The 23,608-nt window shown below is 49.3% G+C and overlaps 1 long non-coding RNA gene across 1 annotated transcript in view; it reads left to right on the plus strand.

The window, feature by feature from the left end:
• Positions 1-23,145, plus strand: part of LOC109285675 (uncharacterized) — a 49,129-nt gene extending 25,984 nt beyond the window's left edge. The window contains exons 3-4 of the long non-coding RNA XR_002093486.2: positions 18,465-18,532; positions 19,570-23,145. This is a non-coding gene — a long non-coding RNA (uncharacterized LOC109285675). The remainder of the gene's footprint in view (positions 1-18,464; positions 18,533-19,569) is intronic.
• Positions 23,146-23,608: the final 463 nt, after the last annotated feature.

The raw sequence follows: 23,608 nt of genomic DNA on the forward strand, positions 1-23,608 counted from the left end.
GTACACACCCTTAAGAAAAGGATATAGAGCAGTGCAGTGAATATATCTTGATATAGCTCCATAAGTTCAAGTTCTACTCTAGAATTGTGCTGAAGGCTGCCCCTACTATAAATGGTTACCTTATCTTTTGAGATAAGGAGTTAAAGAGGACTGAATGTAAAGCCCATATGCAATTAGTTGTTAAAATTTGCATGCTTTTTTTAAGTTAGCATGCTAGCCATATGGGTTGTTAAACTTGGGTGGATTATTGACCTTTCTGACACCCTCAAGAAAGAGAGAAAACAGATGAACCTGGCAAAATTCTGTGAGGGTTAGTAAATCAGATTGGTGTCTGCCAAAGCAGGCAGCAGCAGAGAGGTCAGTAGCAGAGGGTGTTTCATAGTTTCACAGTTGGTAGGGTCAGAAGGGACCTGAGCAGATCATCAAGTCCAACCCCCTGCCATGGGCAGGAAGGGATGCTGGGGGCAAACGACCCCGGCTAGGTGTCTATTTAGCCTCCTTTTAAAAACCTCCAGGGTAGAAGTGAGTACCGCTTCCCTGGGAAGTTGGTTCCAGATCCTAGCCACCCTGACTGTGAAGTAGTGCCTCCTGATATCTAGCTTGAATCTACTCTCTGTCAACTTATGGCCATTATTCCTTGTTACTCCCAGTAGTGCTCGGGGGAACAGGGACTCTCCCATTGCCTGCTGGTATCCCTTGGCCAGTTTATAGATGGCCACCAGATCCCCTCTCAGCCTTCTCTTGTGGAGGCTGGACAGGTTCAGGTCTTGTAGCCTCTCCTTGTAGGGCCTGCCCTACTGCCCCCAATCATGCAAGTGGCCCTCCTCTGGACCCTCTTGATGTTGTCCACATCCCTTCTGAAGTGCAGTGCACAGAATTGGATGCAGTACTCCAACTGTGGCTTGGCCAATGTCATATAGAGGGGGAGGATCACCTCCTTGGACCTGCTTGTGATGCATGCATGACAAGGTGCAGTTATCCTTCCTGACTGCATCCCCACATAGGCAGCCCATGTTCATCTTGGAGTCTATGATGACTCCAAGATCCTTTTCTGCCTCTGTGCTGATGAGAAAGCAGTTCCCCAGCCTGTAGGTCTGCTGCTGGTTCTTTCTCCCTAGGTACAGTACCCTGCACTTGTCAGTATTGAATCCCATCTTATTCTCATCCGCCCACCCTTGTAACCTGTCCAGATCCAATTGCAGCCTGTCTCTCCCTTCTAGCATGCCCACTTCTCCCCACATCTTAGTGTCACCTGCGAATTTGAACAAGGTGTTTTTCATCCCCTCGTCCAAGTCGCTGATGAAGACGTTGAACAGTGCGGGCCCAAGGACCAAGCCCTGGGGGACCCCACTGCTCACATCCCTCCAGGTCGAAAATGAGAACCTGCCTGGCTCCCCAGTGTCCCCCTGAATGGGAGCATAAAACCTGGTTGTTGGGAGATTGACCAGTTTCATAGTAATCGGAGATGAACTCTTGCTCTAAATTGAAGGACCATCTGCTTGACCTTGCACTTCTGACAGAAAAAAGAAGAGTCCAGAATCCATGTAACATTTCTATAAAAAAAAATCCCATTTCTGAATGGTGTTGTTTTTCTTGCAATGTTCTCAGATTTTGAAACCTCAAAAGGTGCAGTGAAATAGAATGATCATCCTACAATCACAAAACTAGTATATAGTCAGGAGTTCTTACAAATAAAGTCATACGAGCAAATGAGAAGAAAACATTAATGAGAATTTTTTTTTACTTTTAAATTGGCATTTGCAACTTTTTCTAAGATTTATGCAAAGCATTATAACAAGACCATATGGCGTGTGCAAAATTAACTATGGCAGTTTAAATTTCAAGCACTAAATGTTAACTCTAAGGTGCTCTTAATGGACTTTTCCGTATATCCATGATTTCTAAGAATTATTCTTAGCAATTTTTCAGCAATTATATTGTTAAGTTTAATGACTTATTCACTGTAAAACATAAACAAAAATAAATAAATGAAACTGAAAATATATTTACAATTGAGTATTTGCACAACTTTCTATTTTATACAATAAACTCTCCATTGTTGGGATGCAGTGTTTTTAATAGATTTTGGACAGGGTAAAGACCAGACCTTTGGATCACAAGCTAGCCATTGCTGAATAACTGATCTACTTCAATAGACAGGCTCACCAACAGATTTTCTTTTTCTTAAATTTAACAATACTGGGAGGAAATGCTTTGGAACAAATTTTTGTTACCATAGTTTGCTTCTGATCATCAATGGTCCATGCCAGTTCAGTAGAAATCATAAATCTACTACAGTCCTATCTCATTGCCAAGAGCCATCTCCAGAAACAGTGTGATCTAGATCTGTAAACTTACCATTGTTGTGTACTGAAGATTTTAAGTGGAATTAGTTGCATGTATAGTGCTATAGAACAAAAATATGTAGCACAGAAGAGGCATTTGTGTTGCCCTACAGATACACTTTTAACTGGCACGTAGGACATGAATGAAGTAGGAAACTAGCAGGTATGTGCCATGAAAAAAGTCAGAACTAGGGATCCTTTTAGTAAATACCTTTAGCTACTCACCTTCAAAACTATCAATGCATAAGGCACCTTTTGTGTTCATATACAAATAGAAAGTAGCTAGGAGCTGGAAATATTTAGAAACATGTTCTCATTCACTTAAACAATGAAAAGTAACATTTGATTCCCTGGGCATTTTTTCAGCTGAGGCTCTGATACTCAGCCTAATTACCAGTGTTGCATTACAAAGTGAAGCTTTTTCTGCTTGGGGAGCAGTAGAGACATTAATGAGATCTACTAATTTTTTCTCATTTTCTGCACTTTAGTTTGTTCAGCATTCCACTCCTTTGCTTAAAGTAGCAGACAAGAAAAACACAGCAGTGATTTTATTTCTTTATGCACTTTGATTTTTTTTTAGCCAGATAGAAAATAAAACATCTTAATTTGATTTCACTGTCATATGGTTAGTTACCAACCAGAGATTTCAATGAAATGTCCTTTGTTGAAGATTAAGAAAAACAATCAGTGTGCAGCAAATATTGATATGACTCTTAATGGCAATTTAGCTGATTAATATCCTTTCCTGCTGCAAAGCAGCATGAAACACAGTGTTTTAATGAATGCCAACAACAAAGACCATACCAGGTGTGTTACTAAGAAACAATCTCTAGTGTGATTTAATTAATCAAAGCATTGCATGGAGCAATTATGAGCAACCTTGCATAAGTGGCAGCATTACATGATCCTTAGTTTTAAATTGGCTTTAAAGAAAGACATCATGGTTTAATAACTATGCTTCACCAGTCACAGAAGTCTCTTTTTAATCAAGAGAAGTTGGGGAGAGGTGGGGAGAGGGGGGAGGACCCAAAGTAACAAATAAAATGCTAATTATGGCAATTTGATTTTTGGTAACTGAATATATAAAAAATAAACAATTTACAGAAAATATAACTGAATAATCAAATGTTACCAAACATGTTCCCTTAGGTTGTTTGCTTGATATACTGGGTATATTATGTGGATAAAATACATATCTTAGGGGGCTGGGACTAGCAGATACTCTTGAGGATAGATTCCAAACAATCTTGATCAAGAGTGACACATGCCCCTGGTGGCTGGGGGGGCACGGCAGTAGCGGGAACACAGTGGCGGGAGCATGGTGGCGGTAAGCAGTGGAGCTCCCAGAGACGCCACCTGGTGGTTGGGGTTGGGGGGACGAGGGGGGTGGCAAGCGCTGACCAGGGGTCGGTGACCACCTGCAGATACCACAAACAGTGTTGGCGGCAGGTGTTGGTGGTGCCTTTTTGTAGGGGGTGAACCGCCACACTCAGGGGTGCATGTGCACCTGCATGCACCCCCTGCGCATCGCCCCTGATCTTGATTAACTGGAGAAATGATCCAAAATCAAATCAATTAGTTGAAATTCAACAAGGACAAGTGCAAAGTCCTGCAATTGAGGCAACAATCACATGCACAAATATAGACTATAAAATAACTGGGTAAGATGCAGTACTGCAACTTAAGGACCTATGGATTGCATGCAAGCTGAACATGAGTCACAGTGTACTCATTTTGTAAAAATGACCAACAGCATATTGGATTATATTATTTGAAGCATCACTTCCAGATCAAAGACAGTGATTTGTTTTGCTCTTCTTGGCACTGGTGAGGCCTCATTTGGAGTACAGTATCCAGTTTTGGACCCCATAGAAAAAGATGGCAGGGGCTGCTGGGAAATGAAATCCACTGCAGGCCAGATCTGGCCCACAGGCTGGACTTTACCTGCCCCTGAGTTAGGCTATCCTCTGGCTGCAGGAGTCAGGACAAGGAGCAATGAGAGCGGGAACTTTAGGCTGAATGATAGGAAGAAATTTGCCCCCCTGTGAGTAGTTAAGCACTCCCCTAGAGATGTTGTGGAATCTCCATCTTTGGACATTTTTAAGTGCAGGTTAGACAGGCACTTGACTGGGATGATTTAGTCAAGAACAACTTGAGCGGGGACTTAAGCTACATGACCTCCTGAGGTCCCTTCCAACCATACTATTCTATAATTGTCTAGGCCTGCCTGCAGCACAGATTTGCTGGCAAGGAGTTCCCCTCTGACAGGAGAATTTTCTTTGGGGCTTTTGCAGTTGGATTTCATTGAGTTTTATGCCTTGGTAAAGGGAAAGAAGCCATAACCTTAGCTTCAGACAGTGACATTCTTAGATAAATATGGGCAAAAGCCAAAAAAAAAAAAAAATTAAAAACAACCACATAAACAAACTAATAGGAATAAAAAACATGATATATAGAAGGAGAAATCTATTGCTATTACCAAGGACTTTGGGCTCCTATACACGTGCAGGGAGGCTGCTCTGATGTGCTGGTAATTATCGTGTTCCAGCAGACTCCAGAGTCATGTGTAGCAGTGCCCCTGCACTGAAAAGTGGTGGTGGGGAGCTTTAAACTAAAGCTTGTTTGAGCTTTAGTTCAAAGCATCCTGCCACCATTTTTCAGCATGGGGATAATGGTGTATGCGATGCTCCAGGCATTTTAATTAGTACAGCTCTCAGTGCTGTGCTAATTAAAGACCCCCACTCACACAAACACACACACCCACCTCACCTCCTGGACCATGTCTGTAACTGCCCTTAGATTTCTCCTCAAAGCATTTCACTTTATTAAATTGCGGGTAAACAGGTAAATCATTGCAGGTAAACAGGTAAATCTTATCTGTCCTTTATAGTGAAGAAATAGACAGAACTGAAGCTTACCTCTCTATAGCATGTGCACAAATTATGTGTGAACAAAATTAAAGCCTCCCCCTACCCTGCCAGCCCTGCTAGTGCCCCTCAGCCCCCCATAGCCTCCTCAGTCCTGCTCATGCATGCACCTTACTCCCCCCACAACAGCCCCCCAGCCCCACACATGCAGGCACAGACTGACATACATACACACCCCAGCAGGTAGGTGTGTGTGGAAGGATGGGGGGAAAGGAAGGGGCTGAGGGGGCAGATTGAGAATGGGGGTAGACGAGTGCATCTCTGTGCCTGATCCCAGGAGGGAAGGGGGCAAGGGCAGCAGTGCCCCTCTGTGGGCCACACATGTGCCACCCAGCTGGGGAGGGGGGAAGCTTGCGTGCAGCAGCTGCCACCACACCACCACCACTTGGGGGGGAAACTGGCTGAGGGCTGATGGAGCGAGGATGTGTTGGGGGAAGACATGGAGTGCCTGCCGGCCAGTGGGCACTCCTGGTGGGGTTTTCCCCAACACCTTCCCCTCCCTCAGCCTGGGCAGGTGAACAGGCTGGGGGGGGGGGGCAGAGCACAACCCAGGGCATGCCAGTGGAGGGCAAGTGGCACTGCCAGCCCCACATGGCACACTGCAGTGCCCCTCAGCCCTCCACCTCACCCCACTCTCTGCCCACTCTGAGGAGCAGGGCTGGTGGGGTGAGGGCAGGGAGCCCCTCTGTGGGCCTCACACACACTGCCCAGCCAGGGGGAGGATGCATGCAGCAGCTACCACCACCACCACCACTGCACCGTTGCAACTGCATCTCACACCACTTTCCCGCAGCTGGCGGCGGGAAAGCCACATGGGATGTGGTGGTGCAGTGGTGCCTGTTGCGTGTGAGTCCCTGCTCCTTCTGGCCGGGCAGGCATGTGCAGTTCATAGAGGGACACTGCTGCCCTCACCCGCCTGGCCTTGCTCCGGGCAAGTGGTGTGGGGCATGGCACAGCACGGCAATGATGGTGCAGTGGTGCTGGCATGCGGTGGTCATCATCACCACCACACTGCTGCTGCCACTGGCGGCCGCCACCGCACTCCTGCCGGCAGTTGCCCCCACACGGCACCTCCACTAACATGTGACAGTGGTCACCAGCACCACTGCACTGCTGCCACCATGCCCCATGCTGCTTGCCCAGAGCAGGGGTGAGGGCAGCAGTGCCCCTCTGTGGGCCTCATATGTCTGCTCAGCTGTGGGGAGGGGGCTCGCATGCAGCGGCTGCCACCACACCATTGTGCCCCACATCCCATACAGCTTTTCCAGCACCAGCTGCATGCAAGAGGCGCAAGGTCTGGCAGTGAGGGTACAATGGTGGTGGTGGCTACTGTGTGCGAGCTTCCTGTTCTCCCTGGCCAAGTGGTGCATGTGTGGCCCACAGAGGGGCACTGTTGCCCTCACCCCCCATCTCTGCTGCTGGGAGTGGGCACAAAATGAGCTGAGGTGGGGGACTGGCAGTACCCCTCACCCCACCGCCACTGCACCCCCGCACCCCGCCTGCTCACCCACCTGCCCGGGCTGAGGGAGGGAAAAGTGTTTGGGAAAGCCCCACTGGGAGTGCCTGCCAGCCAACAGACACTCCACGTTATCCTCACTCCCTCAGCCCCCAGCCAGATTCCCTCCCAGCCCTGCCCCACAACCCCCAAGCCTCACTTACTTCCAGGAATAAAGAAGACCAATCCTAAGGCAGCCTCCGGTAAGTGAAAGCATTGGGTCCCAACCTTTCCCTCTCTCCCTCCCCCTGCGGGCAGGGTTGGGGCTTTCCCACCCCTTTTGCAACCAGCTCTTGCAAGCTGGAAATCAACCAGCATGCAGAGCTCTTTACAAAAGATTGCAAAAATCCCCGGGTTTCTCTGCTTAAAGGGAAAATCCACATTTTCTCCAATTACACTGGGAAATCTGTGGTTTTCTCTGTTTTTCCATGGGAAATGGAAAACCTGGATCCCTTACCATGAAACTGGTGTTCAAAGCATATGTGTTTCAGAAATAATTATTTTGCATGATTTAATATGAGAGTCCTCTTTTTACTTTCCTTCTGGTGTTTTGGAGTTTAGGGTTCATATTAAAGTATTTTTTTTCCCTGCAATAATTAGGGTTAGAACTTTCCTTTTGAAAAAGCCAAGATTATCATGTAATCATAGGACTACAGAAGCTGGACCTTTACAGAAACATGGAGAGTAGGGAATGCTGTGCTGGCACTAAATAGCTGAGGTTGAGGTAACAACATATTTCCTATTTCTCTGTGCAAAAACTTGCTTCCTCATCTCTTTCTTTGTTCAATTATATGAGTAGCTAATTCAGAGCATTGAGGAATCACCTATTTACCATTAGTCTTCCTACCTAACCACGTAGATGGAACCACACTCTTTCCTTTTGTGAGGAATACATGAAATTCCTATGTGTGTGCATGTAATTTATTACTGGCTTAAAGTGCCTGGTCCATCCAGTGCTATCTTAACCCCTTTGGTTCATGCCACCAGTTTTCAACCTTTTTAGGATCAAGACACCTCTCACTAGACTCAAGACATCTCTTGGATAACTCTAGCTCTCTGTTTTTCACTATTTTTGGACTTCTGAAAAATAGAATAATTACGTTCAGAGAACTCAGAAAGTGCAGAACAGAACAGAATATTTTGACATTATGGGATCCTATTTGAAATCTTTTGGTTTATCTTGTGAATCATCTTGCTTGACACTCTTAAAAAGATCTTACAGTTCCCCTGGGTGCTGCGGCACCCTGGTTGAGAATCAGTGATGTATGCCCTAATGATACACATGCTTGTGGTAGGGAAAAGACACTTGCCACTAGAAGGTATTTGCTGGAAGACACCAAGCAACCAGAGGAAACCAACATGGGTTCATTAGAGGCAGGTCCTGTCAGACCAACCTGGTTGCCTTTTACGATCAGGTCACAAAATCCTTGGACGCTGGTGTTGTGGTGAACGTAGTCTTTCTGGACTTTAGGAAGGCCTTTGACACTGTCTATCACCCCATTCTCATTAAAAAAAAAACCTAGGTGACTGTGGCATTGATGCCTACACAGTCAGATGGGTACGAAATTGGCTAGAGGGCTGCGACCCAGAGAGTGGTGGTGGATGGGTCATTTTCAACCTAGAGGGATGTGGGCAGTGGAGTCACCCAGGACTCAGTCCTAAGGCCCATACTGTTTAACAGCTTTATCAGTGACTTGGATGAGGGGGTGAAAAGCACCTTGTTCCAATTCATTGATAACACTAAGATGTGGGGAGAGGTGGGTACACTAGAAGGGAGGGACAGGCTACAACTAGATCTGGACAGGTTACAGAGGTGGGTGGATGAGAATAGCATGTGATTCAATACTGACAAGTGCAGGGTACTGCTCCTAGGGAGAAAGAACCAGAAGCATACCTATAGGTTGGGCAACTCCCTTCTCATCAGCATACAGGCAGAAAGAGATCTTGGAGTCATTATTGATTCCAAGATGAATTTGGGCTGCCAATGTGAGGATGTGGTCAGTAAGGCTAACTGCACCTTGTCATGCATCCATAGACGCATCACGAGCAGGTCCAGGGAGGTGATCCTTCCCCTCTATGTGACATTGGCCAGGCTGCAGTTGGAGTCCTTTGTCCAATTCTGGGTGCTGCACTTCAGGAGGGATGTAGCCAGCATTGAGAGGGTCCAGAGCAGGGAGCAGCAGGGCAGGCCCTACAAGGAGAGGCTACAAGACCTGAACCTGTTCAGCCTCCACAAGAGAAGGCTGAGAGGGGATCTCATGGCTATCTGTATACTTACCAGGGGGGACCAGCGGGGAATGGGAGAGACCCTGGTCCCCTGAGCACTACCCAGAGTAACTAGGAATAACGGCCACAAGTTGATTGAGAGTAGGTTCAGGCTGGACATCAGGAGGCACTACTTCACAGTCAGGGCAACTAGGACCTGGAGGGTCTGGGCACTGCACTTCCAAGGGAAGTGGTGCTCACTCCTACCTTGGGGGCCTTCAAAAGGAGGCTAGATAATCACGTAGCTGGGGTCATTTGATCCCAGCATTCATTCCTGCCTATGGTAGGGGGTTGGACTTGATGATCTGCTCAGGTCCCTTCTGACACTAACAACTATGAAACTACGAAACTAAGCTGTCCACACAGTGGCTGGAGGCAGCACCAGCAATATCAACTTCTGTGGGAGAAACTCTGGCCCTGGCATGGACATGCTTTATGAGCACGTGCCAACACTGATTGATTGGGTGGAACCCAAGTTGAGAGATAAGAATGGCCTAGAAGGAGACAACCAGGCAACTGGAAGTTAGTTTCCAGTACAGAAGGGAAGGAAGCACAGGCACAGTGTGCCCTGTCAGGGGCAATTGATGGGAGCCCAGTCAGCAGTGGCAACTCCGAAACATTGGCTTGGAGGAGTCAGGAAACTTACCAGGAGTGTTGGCCTGGCAGTCAGGACTGGTTGGCTGGATCCAGGATGACGAGAAGCCCAGAGACAAAGAGTAGAAGAGTATCAGAACCATGAATAAATGGAGTCCTGAGCATGGTAGTTGTCTGCTCAGTCCCCTAACTGCCCCACAGAGGGTGGACAACATGTATAAAAGTATACGCTTGACCGCAGTGGAAAGATTGTTCATTTACAGTTTTGTTTTGGGACATTGTGTTTGTTCTTTTGGAGTATTTTGGATAGAGATTTTTTAGGAGGTTATTTGCCTCAACTTACCAAATGAGGAGCTTCAACATCAGGTTGGTGATAGGCAGGGTGTAGGGGAGGTGGAGCCCCAAGGAACAGTGCCAGGTCTGGCTGAGGGCTGAAGCTGAAGGGCATGAGATCACCCTCCCTTAACAAAATTTGAAACATCAAGTTGTAGCGTGTGGGAACATGTGGTACCCTCAGAAGCTAGAAATAGCACACCAAGCTATCCTCCTGGAAGGGCACCAAAACAGTCAGCCGTGCTGAGAAGATTATATGATCACCCAAGGAATGGCACAGTAAATTACAGGTACATTTATTGGGAGCAGTATCACTGCTTCCTGGACCTGAGAGATACAGATGTCTCAGTGCTGTGCAGGGGTGTTCAGAGGTCTCCTTGTGCATATGTACAGAGTAGCAGGGCCTTGTGTACTCCAAAATAATTAAAGCAATAAATCAAAACAAAACAAAAAAGAGAAAAGGTAAAGGAAGCAAGGTAGATAAGTCTGACATTATTTACTGGTTCGAGCAATATTCCTACCAGGCTTTGTTCCTGTTCCAGTTCTTTTGGTGATGCACATGGGCTGTCAAAACTCATCTTAGAGGCAAGATAAAATAACCCTTGTGTAGGTACAGTGTAGGGCCACTTACAGGGGTCTTCAGCTGTCCCTAAGGCCTAGCATGGGCAGGAGTCATTGTATCTGGAAAAGTCTGTTGAATGCAGGTCATCTATAGTGGGCACATCTACACGTGCATGTGTTGCAGCACCAGCTCACTCATGAGTAATTTACTCATGAGTAAATGGTGCCAGGCAAGTGTCTCCATGTGCAGGGAAGTGGGAGCAGATTTGCTGCCAATCTGTTCCCACTTCCTAGGTTGCTGCCATGAGCTCCTGCCACCCCTGTGGGGAACTCCAGGTTCTGACTGCAACTGCCAGTAGCTGGCAGCCCTCTTCAAAAGGCAACCCCACTCGCTACTCTCTGGTGAGTCCCTTCCATGGCCAGAAGCAGTGTGCCCAGTGCAGGAACAGCACGCAACAGCCTGTGCCTTCTTATGTTATGGATGCTCCAGCCCCTGCCCCTGGCAGTGATGACCAGTGCCTGGCAGTGATGACCATGATCCTGCTGGCTGCTGCACTGGCCCTGCTGGCCTGCCATGCCAGCCACCACCTGTACCATAGCTGTCTGGGCCCTCCCAACTTCTCCACATGTAGCAACTGCTTGCCATCCCACTGTGTGCAGTCCCATGGCTACCGGGGTGTATCTGCCTTCTCATCCCCATCCACCTGGCCAGACCTTGGCAGGGACGCCAATGACAGGATCCAGGATGCCACCGCTGTGGCTATGGTTGCTCTCCTGGGCCTCCAGACCTGTCACCTCTGGGCCTGCAGGGCCAGCCAGGCCTGGTGGTGGCATGTCATCCAACACACCTGGGGCACCGAGCAGTGGTTGGAGGCCTTCAGGATGGCCCAGGACACCTTTATGGATCTCCTGGAGCAGGACACCACCTCTCTCCATGGACACTTGCCTGGCCCTTGCCCACTGAAGCTGACCATGCCTGCCATCCTGTGGTATGTCAGCCCCCTGTTTGGAATGGGCAAGGCCATGGTTGGGGATGCCATCCTGAAGCTGTGTGGCACCCTCCACGACATGCTAGGGGACACTGTCCCCTGTGTGCATGACCCCTTAGTGGTGGTGGTGGTGGGGTTCCATGCCCTAGGATTCCCCCAGTGCTTTGGGACCCTGAACGGGACCCACATCCCTGTCACCTACCTGCCCCATGGAGACTGCCCCTATTACAGCCAGAGTGGCTTTTACTCCATGGTGCTCCAGGTCATCATGAACCACCAAGATCTCTTCATGCATGTTAGTACTGGCTAGGTAGGCAGCATCTATGATGCCCACATCTTCAGGAACTCTGGCCTGCTGGGCCTGGTGGAGAGTGGGTGCTTCATGCCAGGGGTGCTGGACTTGCAGCTGGGCACCATGGCTGTCCCACTCCTCCTCATCACAGACTACACCTACTCACTGCTGCCCTGGCTAATGCAGCCCTACAGTGGTCACCTGGACCCCCATCAGACCCATTTTAACCACTGCCTGGACTGGACCTGCACCCTGGTGGAGTGTGCCTTTGGCTGCCTCAAGGGCCACTGGCGCACCCTCATCACCCACCTTGAGTTCACTGAGGACAACCTCCTCTGGGTCACTGTTGCACCCTGCATACTGAATAACATCTGTGAGGCCTGGGGGAAGCTCTTCCATGAGGCCCAGTAGAGGAGGCACAGCAGATGATATCTGGCAGATGATACCTGGCAGTGGGAGCACCACCTATGGTGGCAGTGGCAGCACCCCACCCCACCTGAGGTCCCAGGAGAGCCGTGCACCCACCAACAGGGTCAAGGGCACTAGGTTTGGGAGGTGCTGCCAGACCACCTCCTCAGCACTCCTCTCTCTATCTCACCTGCATCACTGTCCATGTACCCCTCATCCCCCTGCCCACCACTAGCACCATGCTCACTGCAGAGACATATCAAATTTTTATTCCCCTCATATCAACCAGAGCTGCCCTCCCTCTCCCTCCCCAACAAAAAGAGCCCCCTTCCCCCCCTTTCCCAACAAACAGAACCCACATCCCCCATCCCTCCCCAACAAACAGAGTCCCTTCACCATCCACCCCACCCACCAACAATAAAACATCTTCTTCCCCAAGAAAACTATGTACAATGTCCTTTGTGTGCTGTCCCGGGATGGGAGGCAGTGGAGTGGGGGTGCCTTAGGGGCAAAGCCCAGGGACAGGAGACCAGCACTCTGGCCTCTGGCCATTCCTCTATGGGTGTGCACACATATTCACAGATTCACAGAAGTTTAGGGCTGGAAGGTACTTTGTGAGATTGTCAGGACTAGCCCCCCTGCTCTGGGCAGGAAAGACTGCTGAGGTCAAATAACCCCAGCAAGCAGTGTTCTCTCTAAGCTGCATGGCATGCACAGCCATGTAGGCACACCTGGCAGTGCAGCCTGAGTGCACCTGCATGGTTGCACACACTGCACAGCTTAGAGGAAATGCTGCCAGCAAGGTGTGTGTCCAGTGTCCTTTTAAAGATCTCTAGGGTTGGTACCTGCACTTGGAATCTATTCCAGAGTCTGGTCATATGAACTGTGAAGTTTTTCTTCCATGAAAAGTATTTCTTCCATAGCCTGCTCTTCAGTGAGAGAGGCAGCGAGCTGCTGGGAAGGGATGGCCCCCACCTCTCTCCACTGGGGAGGAGGCTCTTCTCAGCCAGACTGGCTGACCTGCTCCATCGGGCTTTCAACTTAACCCACTGGGAGAAGTGGGAACTATCTCCACTGCTGGCCCACTGAGCAACCCTTGCAAAGTCAGCAGGCCAAGGCACTTAAGGGAGTCCACCCCTGCTCCATCCCTGGTACAATCTGTGGGCAAGAGCCCCCAAGGGGACACTTGCCTGCCTATACACAAATGCCAGGAGCTTGGGGAATAAGCAGAAGGAACTCATCCTCCTGCTTAACACAAATAATTATAATGTCATAGGGATAATGGAGACCTGGTGGGACTCCATCCATGACTAGACCATGGGTATAGATGGCTATACCCTATAAAGGAGAGATTGAGTAGATAAAAGGGGTGGGGGTGTACCTCTCTATGTTAAGGAAACCTATGTGTCCCTGCAAACTGATGTTGGTGACTAGGGTGGATGACTGGAGACCCTCTGTGTTAAAATCTGTGGGGAACATGGCACAGGGGACGCAATGGTGGGAGTCTACTACAGACCTCCCACCCAAAGTCAAGAGCTTGACCAGGAGTTTTCCCGGGAACTGGCTGAGGCTGCATGCTCCAGGACTATGGTTGTCATGGGTGACTTCAACTACCCAGACATCTCGTGGGAGGATCACTCAGCAAAATCCGAGCAGTCGCAAAGCTTCCTATCATGTGTGGATTACCTCTAGAGACTCAAGGACTCTATGGGCCAATGAAAGGTAAAGCGCTGCTCGACCTGGTACTGGCTACTGGGGATGACCTAATCAGTGACCTAGTGATCGATGGGAAGTTGGGTGACAGTAACCATGAGCTGATCACCTTCACCATCCACTGCAAAGCTGGCAAGTCAGTCAGCAACACTGAAGTCCTTGACTTCAGGAAAGCCAACTTTGACAAGCTCAGGAGGCTTGTCAGTGAGGCCCTAAGGGACCATGACCTCAGGGGGAAGGGAGTTCAGGAAGAGTGGTTGCTCCTCAAGGGAGCGATCCTCAATGTACAAGCTAATTCTATTCTATCTCGGAGGAAAGGCAGCAAGAGGGCACAGCAGCCCCCCTGGCTCTCCAGGGATCTAGCAGACCTCCTGAGGCTAAAAAGAAAGGCCGTCAAAGGATGGAGGATGGGATTCACCTCCATGGAGGAATATTCTGCACTGGTCCGGTTCTGCAGGGAGCAAATGAGGAAAGCCAAGGCTGCAACTGAACTCCAACTAGCTTTGAGTATCTAGGACAATAAAAAATCCTTTTTCAGCTATGTGGGGAGCCAGAGGAAAAGCAAGGAAAACATTGGACCCCTGCTGAACCAGATAGGACAACTGACAACTGACGCCCAGGAAAAAGTCAACCTATTAAATGGGTACTTTGCATTGGTTTTTCATCAGTCCCATGGGATGTCCATGCCCACTCCAGGACAGGGAGGTCCGGATGAGGGAGATTCCCTGCCCTCCATCAATGCTCACCTGATGAAGGAACACCTTGAGAGCCTGGATACCTTCAAGTCAGCAGGCCCTGACAATCTACACCCCAGGATACTAAAGGAACTGGTGAGCATCATAGCCCAGCCTCTGGAATGGATCTTTGAGAGCTTCTGGCACTCTGGTGTAGTGCCCAAACACTGGAAGAAGGCCAATGTGGTGCCTATCTTCAAGAAAGGGAGGAAAGTGGATCCAGCAAACTACAGGCCCATCAGCCTGACCTCTATCCTAGGGAAGGTCTTAGAAAAGTTTTTTAAAGAGGCCATCCTTAGTGGACTGGCCAACACCAACATCCTGAGGGATAGCCAGCATGGGTTTGTTGCGGGCAGGTCTCGCTTGACCAATCTCATTTCCTTTTATGACCAGGTGACCTATCACCTTGACAAAGGAGAAGAGATTGATGTCATGTATCTTGAATTCAAAAAAGCCTTCAATCTGGTATGCCATGATCACCTTTTGGCGAAACTGGCCAATTGTGGCCTTGGGTCCACCACGATCCTCTGGCTGGGAAATTGGCTCCGTGGTCGGACCCAGAGGGTGATAATTTCTGGAAGTCAATCATCATGGTGCCCTGTGACCAGTGGGGTCTCCCAAGGCTCTGTCCTTGGACCCATATTGTTCAACATCTTCATTAATGATGTGGACATTCGATTCAGAAGCGGACTGGTCAAGTTCACCGATGACACCAAACTCTGGGGCAAAGCATCCATACCTGAAGACAGGACGGCAATCCAGGCTGACCTGGACAGGCTCAGCAAATGGGTGGATGAGAACCTGATGGTGTTTAACACTGAAAAATGCAAGGTTCTCCACCTTGGGAGGAAAAACCTGCAGCATCCTTATAGGCTTGGCAGTGCTACACTGGCTAGCACTATGGAAGAAAGAGACTTAGGGGTCATTATTGACCACAAGATGAACATGAGCCTGCAGTGTGATGCTGCGGCTAGTAAAGCGACCAAAATGCTGGCTTGCATCCATAGATGCTTCTCAAGCAAATCCCTGGATGTCATTCTCCCCTTGTACTCAGCCTTGGTGAGGTTGCAGCTGGAGTACTGCGTCCAGTTTTGGGCCCCACAATTCAAAAAGGATGTGGAGAAGCTTGAGAGAGTCCAGAGAAGAGCCACGCGCATGATCAGAGGTCAGGAAAACAGACCTTAAGACAGCAGGCTGAGAGCTATGGGGCTCTTTAGCCTGGAAAAGTGCAGGCTCAGGGGTGATCTGATGGCCACCTATAAGCTTATCAGGGGAGACTATCAGTATCTCAGGGAACGTTTGTTCACCAGAGCACCCCAAGGGATGATGAGGTTGAACGGTTATAAATTACTGCAAGACCATTTCAGGCTGGACATGAGGAAGAATTTCTTTACTGTCCGAGCCCCCGAGGTCTGGAATAGCCTGCCATCAGAGGTGGTTCAATCACCTACATTGAACACCTTCAAGAAAAAATTGGATGCTTATCTTGCTGGGATCCTATGACCCCATATGACTTCCTGCCCTATTGGGCAGGGGGCTGGACTCGATGATCTTCCGAGGTCCCTTCCAGCCCTAATGTCTATGAAATCTATGAAATTTTATATCCAGTCTGAAACCTTCTTCCAGGAGCTTATGACTATTGCTCCTCATTCTCCCCTAGGGTGCCTTGGTGAATAGTTGTTCGCCTAGCCCCTGATGCTCACCCCTGATATATTTGTAAGCTGCTACCAAATACCCACAAAGTCTTCTCTTTTCTAGGCTGAAAAGTCCCATATCTATCAGCCTTTCCTCATCTGGCTTGCTCTTCAGGCTTTTAATCATATGAGTGTCTCTTTTCTGGACTCTCTCAAGCTTCTCCACATCCTTCTTGAAGTGTGGCACCCAGAAAGGGATGCAGTACTCCAGCTGTGGCCTCACCAATGCCAAGTAGAGTTGAAGGATAACTTCCTTAGTTTTGCTTGAGATGCATTGGTTGATGCATTCCAGCATATTGCTTGTTCTGCTAACTGTAGCATCACACTGGTAGCTCATATTCATTTTATGGTCAATTATGACCCCCAGGTCCCTTTTGGATGTGGTGCTAGCTGGCATAGCACCACTGAGGCTATAAGTTTGTCACGGATTTTTCCTCCCCAGATGAAGCACTTTACACTTCTCAGTGTTGAACAGCATCTGGTTCTGGTCTGCCCATCTAACTAATCTGTCTAGGTCTGCCTGGATCATCAGCCTACCCTGAGGCATGGGTGCACTTCTCCACAGTTTAGTGCCATTGGTGAACTTTGCCAGTGTGATTTTCATCCCCACATATAGATCAACATGAAGATGTTGAAAAACACTGGTAGAAGTACTGAACCCTGGGGGATCCCACTACCTACCTTCTGTCAGGCTGACACAGATCCATCCATGAATACCGTATGCCCCTGGAGGCTGGGGCGGGGGGGGGGAGGGGGATGGCACTTGCCCATAAGTGGCAGCAGCGGTGGTAGTGGTGGGGGTGTGGTGGCAGCGATCAGGGAGCTCTTGCAGGTGCCTGTGGTGGTGTTGATGGTGGGGGGCAGGGGTGGTGAGTGCTGACTGGTGGTTGGTGACCACCTGCAGATGCCACTGGCAGTGTCAGCAGCAGCCAGTGGTGATCAGGGACCGCCTGCTGATGTCACTGGTGGTGTCAGTGGTAAGGGGTGGCAAGCGGCAACTGCCCAAAGGCAATCACTGGCAGTGTCAGTGGCACTTTTTGCAGGGGGTGCACTGCCAAGCGTAGGGGGTGCACGTGCACCCCCTATGCATCACAAATGGTTCCATCTATTAGTAGTCTCTGGGTCCAGCCACGCAGCCAGTTTCCCTAGTTTCCCTAGTTTCCATAGTCCCCTATTTTTACCTTGACAGCCTCATGGGACACCAAGTCAAAGGTACCTGCTGGGACTCTTTGAGATAGCCCTGGCCTCCCTGGCCCTCGGGCAGGTCACTGGGGCAAAGACACCAAGTCAAAGGCCTTCCCAGTCCAAGAAAATGATGTCAAACTCATCTCCCTTATCCAGGTGGTGAGTAACTTAGTTATAGAAAAATATAACCTGGTCATGGTCAGACATGACCTACCCAGAACAAAACTGGTGCTGCTGTTCATAATTTTGCCTTCTACTAGCTTATTGCATATGGACTCTGAGAATTTTTTTGAGGATTTTTCCTGGGATTGGGGTCAGTCTGATCAGCTTATGGTTCCCTGGGTCCTCTCTGCTCCCCTTCTTGAAGATAGGCACAACATTGGCCCTCTTCTAGTCTTCTGGGATCCCTTCTTAGAGCTGCAAATTTTCAGACAGGCTTGTCAGTGGTCCTCCAATGACTTTGGCTAGTTCACTAAGAACTCTCTGATAGAGTTCATCCAGTCCTGTTGACATATAGACATTCAACCTGTCTAGCTGTTCTTTCATCATCTCTACATTGACTGTTGGTAGGTGATCATCTCTACTGTGACTTTCTGTGTCATATTTGCATTTGGCAGGTGATCACTCTTACGCTGGTGGAATATAGATGTGAAATACTTGTTCAGGCATTTAGTTCTCTCCTTGGTGTTGGTGATCAGATGGCCAGATGCATTGAGCAGTGGTCCCATGTTTCTACTGGTTTTCCTCTTGTTACCTACATACCTATAGAAGGACTTCTTATTGTCCTTGATTTCAGTTGCTAACCTGAATTTGGTAACTGCCTTTGCTTTTCTAATCTGCCCCCTACAGATGTGGGCCAATCTTATGTAGTTTTCCTTGAGATCTAGTACTAGCTTCCATCATTAGTAAGCCTACCTTTTCTTTTTCAGAAGATCTACAACTTCCCTATTGAGCCAAGATGGCCTCTGGGCCCCTGTGCCAACTACTTTGCATACAGGTATGGACAACTTATGTGTACCAAGGATTGTGTCCTTGAGGAATGACCACTTTTTATCCACACTCTTCCCCTGTGGTCTGTGATCTTGTAGGGCATTACTCACTAAAGTCCTTAGCTGACTAAAGTCGACTTTTTTAAAGACAAGAATTTGTACCTTACAGATTTCCCAGCCCAGTGAAAGTAATAGTGTCATGGTTACTGTCACCTAGGTTGCCCCCTATCATCAGATCACTCACCAGGTCATCCCCCTTTGCCAAAACTAAATCTAGGAGTACATTTCCTCTGGTCAGCCCGTATAATTCCTGAGACAGGTAAAGCTCATTGATACAAGTCAGGAATCTATGCGTTGGGTCAGATCTGGCTGAGTGTTCTTCCCAGGAAATGTCAGGGTAGTTAAAGTCGCTCATGATGACCATAACCCATGGTCTCATGGTCTCTTCCAGTTCTCTGGAGAATTGCAGATCTAGTTCCTCATTTTGATTTAGAGGTCTGTAATATATTCCTACAGTTAGGTCACTGTGTCTCCCACGTTTCACCATGTTCCCCTCTATATCTTGACCCAGAGGGTCTCAAGTCGCCCTTCCTTAGTACCAACTTCAGATTCCAAAGGGGTTTCCCGCTCATGTGGTGAGTGTGGCCCATGGATGGGTCCCACATGTCCTGGGCCTGGACACCATGGGCTGGGTGGCAGTGCAGCAGAGTGGTTGGCCTGGAGGAAGAGGCAGGGAAGTGGGATCTGGAGCTGTGGTAGCAGGTGCTGCCAAAAGCCTAACCTGTCCTGCCCTAGGAACAGGGTGGGGGAGGCAGACTGCCTGCGGCCAGCTCCCAGTGGCCTGGTGGCCCAAGGAGAGCAAGCAGGGACAAGGGCTTGGCCAGTGGATGCCTGGGCCTGGCCATGCCTGGCCAAATTACCATGGTCCTTGGGCACCTGTGGAGGCCCAATCCTTGATCTGAGGCCAGGTACCACATGCCCCATAATACAGAGGCTCTTATCTGAGAAATGTTGTGAACTCACAGAAACAGCTTCTTTCTCATAGCTCTATAGGGTCTACAGCTGCATGTAGGGGAGGGGCCACACTTGGCAGCTGAGATGCAGCCTCAGGGTCACCACTACCCACAGCCTGGACCCTGTGGATACACCAGTTCTGCCAGAGGAGGACCTTGGACAGGATTCTCCTCCTGGATTGCCTGGTCACAGTGTTGGAGGACTGGCTGATGGATGCTCAGGCCTGGCAAACAGAGGATGTGGGCTGCCAAGACATGTGGCAGGTGGAGGACGTCGCCCATGAGGACATGCAGGACTAGCACAAGGAGGCATGGGCCTGAGTGGACAGGGAGTTCCAGGCACACATCCTGGCCCTGAAGCATGAGCAGGTGGAGGCACTGCAGGAGCAGAAGGGCATCTGGACCTGGGGAGTGCAGGCCATGGACAATGATTGCCAGGTGCCAGACACCATTCTGGCCTTGGTGGTCACCTTTGTGCTGCCTGCTGCCTGGTCCCAGACTCTAGCCCTGCCTGCCCCCTGGCAGCCATTTGCCACCCAATAGCAGGCTCCCACCTGGTCCTGGGAGTAGGTCCTGCACCACTTCCAGCAGCCAGGAGCCCTTGGCCCAGCTTCCAACCCAGGGCTGGTGCCACCCATGCCCCCTGGGCCAGTAACTGCTGTGCCAGCTCCACAGCCTCAGTCCCCGCCATGAGGTGCAGCCAGCCATGACACCGCCACCAACCAGCAGTGCCAGCTCCTCCTCAGGGGGGCCCCCAGCCTGGTCTTTGCCCATGGCACACTGACATCTGAGGATACCTCCTGGAGCCGTACACTATCACCAACAGCCATGACTGCATGAAGCAACCAGCCACACCAGCCCCAGCCATTTGGTAAGGCCTGCATTGGGGTGAGGGCTTTCCACGCTCCTGCCCCTGCCAACAATCCCCTCCTGGCCTGGCTGCACTCCCCTGGCCCCAGGTTCCACACCCCCACAGCATTTATGGAGTTGTGAGACAGTCCAAACTTTATTGAGCAGTCTGTGCCCATGCAGCTCAGTGGACATAAACCTCTCACACACCAAAGAATGTGGTGATGTTGGCAGTGATGTCCTCCTCAGCTACAGAAGTTAGGGACATGTAGTGCAGCCTCAGGCAGCCCTCCAGGTGGCAACAGAGGTTGCAAGGGAGCCTGGGTTTGCCCCTGTGCTGTCAAAGCTCAGGGTCTCATGCCAGGTGCTCAGGTGCACCCAGGGTCCCATGGCCATCAGCAGCAGCAGGGCATAATGGGTTGGGCACCCCTCAGGCCATGCAAACAGCTCCTTGTACACTGCCTGGGGCACATATAGCAGGGGAATGCTCGGGGCGCAGCAGTGGCCTGTGAGGGGGCTGGCTTCAGGGTGCCTCCCCAGAGAAGACCCCTGTGGGGAAGATGGGGGTACGGCAGGCACTGTCCTGGGTTCCTCAAGCTGCTAGTGGAGTGTGCAGCCTGGGAGCTTAGTGGGATGATCAACTGCAGGCCTGAGGGCACTCCCCCCCAGTGACATGTCACCATGGGTGCTAGGCTGGGGTGGGGGCTCAGGCAGGCTGCCTATGCTGCTGTACATAGCATGGTTGCAGCCTGGGTCCTGGGGCATGAGAATGTCTGTCAGTTGCCACATAAAGGGCATGGACTTACAGGCACACCCTGACCAACAGTTGTGGTCAGTGATGGCAGTCCACTGTGCCCATAAGACTTTAACCTCTATGTGGCATTGCTGCATTGGCCACTTGTGCCCACACTACCACATCTTGTCTGACAGCCCCTCATAGATGTAGGCGTTGGAGCACCCACCCTGCTTGAATTGGTGCTGCACCTCCACTTCACCCCACAGCACCAGGAAGTCACCAGTCTCCTGCAGGAACCATTTGGGGCCTTGGGTGGTGGGCATGGGTGTGGGAATGGGCATCAGCAATGATGAGGCCATTGTGGGTCCTGCAGTTGCTCTCCAGGCCTCTCTGTGGCTGTCCCTGTGCTGCTAGGCCTGGGCAGCTGCCTGTAGTGCCCAGTGCAAGGACCTGGCATGGGACTGGCAGGTGCATGGCTGAGGAAATTCCCTGCAGCATCTGCAAGCTCAAGGAAGGCTCCTGGGGGTGGGCTGCAGGCAGGTGGATCTGGCCCCGGCAGCCAGAGGTTGCCTGCAGCTGGGCCTGAGGGCTGGCAGGCCTGGCTGGAGTTGTGGGCCTGATGGTGTGGGTTTGGCAGCTGTGCAGTACTGCAATACCAGGCAGCAGTGCCAGGGTGCAGGCAGGCTGGAGAGGCTAGCCTGCAGCCTGCTAATCGGACGTGGTCTGGAGTGCCCTTAGGCTGCCTGCTGGTGTGCCCCAGGGCTCAAAATGCCTGCAGGCTTTTAAAGGCCTGAGGCAGGGGCTGCCATAGAGGTAGCCCAGCCCTGGGGTAGGAGAGGCTCACAGCCCAGAACCCTGGGGCTAGCGTAAGGCTGGTCCCCTAGTGGTAGGGCTGACCTTGGAATAGATTTGCTCCCAGGTCATGTCTACATGTGCGTTACTGTGCAGTAACTAATCATGACTAAATTTGATACCTGCATTTGCATTTACTCATGATTAGGGTAATTTTACTGTGCAGTAAGTGTGCACACATGTAGATACATGTGCTTACTGTGCAGTAAACTATTGCACAGTTAAGTGTCTCATGTAGACATGCCCACTATTATGTAACACAGACCTAAAGTAACATTCTGCATTAATTAGAATAGCTGAGAGTTTCTTTATTTTGTGGTGGCTGCTTCAGTCCCTGCAGGAGCTCAGTATTTAGAGGGCATACAGTAACAGCCCCCCTTTCCCTTCTCTGCTCCTTTATTTATGCTTTCTATTCTATTTCTTCTGGAGAGGCAGCTAGGGATTATATCCTACATTATATAAAGCATATCTTTCAAACAGAAGGAATTTCAAAATTGAAGAAAAGCTCTTTTTTTAAAAGTTCATCCACTGAAACTGGTTGACTTCCACAATTTATTTTATTATTGCTGTTTCTCCCTAAATTGATGTGCTATTTCACTTGTTAGCAGTAGACAATATCTCTCTCTAGCGAAAGTAGTTACACAGAGAAGGATCCTTTTGATCTAAGTGGGACTTTTTCTCAAATATGGGCTATGTAAAATTTTTAGAGTAGCAACTCAGAAAGCAAAATAAACTGGGACAAGTTTTCTCATAAAAAAGACATGATTTTGTGTAAAGGGATTCACATTCTACACCCTTAATGGAATTCAACACAAACTAGAAGACCCTTGGTATGAGAAACAATACCAGAACTCTGGAGAGAAAGATTCAGATTGGGATTTCAGATTTGCTCCCATGATACACCCCCACATCACTGATAGATGCAGTGAGCATAGGGTTGTTTCTAGTTTCCCTTTACAAAGAGAGAGTAGACAAAGAGTACATTGAACAGAGATATGCCCAATGGTCTGGTAATAATTCAGGTATTCTAGGAATGCATAAGTTAGTGCCTACTGTATCTACACAGCCTTGTCTTTTTTTGAATGATTATGATATTGTATCTGGGAATGTTACTTACTGTTGTTTGAATATGTACTCAGTTCAACAAGTAATAAATAAGTATGAGAAACTGTTTTCCTTGTTTAAAAACCTTTCCTAATAAGTAACGATCAATGCACATTTTGCTGCTGCTTGTGAGAGGCCAATATTACATCATCAGCAAAACACTGGTGGCATGACAAAAAGGATGATCAAAGGGGCTTTGAAAGGAAGAAAGAAACATAAAGACCTATGGGGGAAACTTTTGTCTCCTTTCTTCTTGTTTGGTACATTTCTGTGTTAGAAGGCCCATTTTCTGAGGAGTGCACTTTGTTTGCTAGTATGCTGTATACGTTACTTTCATCAAACATTCCTAAATAAGCTCTGAAGGCAAAAGGATGAAAAATCAATATCAAGCTACTCAAAGGACTAAGAAACTTCATTTTAAGCAATATCCATTTTGAATATTCACTGAGTAAGTATGCTTCAGAAGACATGAGCTGGGTTGTTGATTGGTGAAAATCATCATAGTGCTATTTGAAGTCACTTCAGTGTAC

This window comes from Alligator mississippiensis, chromosome 10, assembly GCF_030867095.1.
Source record: "Alligator mississippiensis isolate rAllMis1 chromosome 10, rAllMis1, whole genome shotgun sequence".
NCBI classification, from domain to species: domain Eukaryota; kingdom Metazoa; phylum Chordata; order Crocodylia; family Alligatoridae; genus Alligator; species Alligator mississippiensis.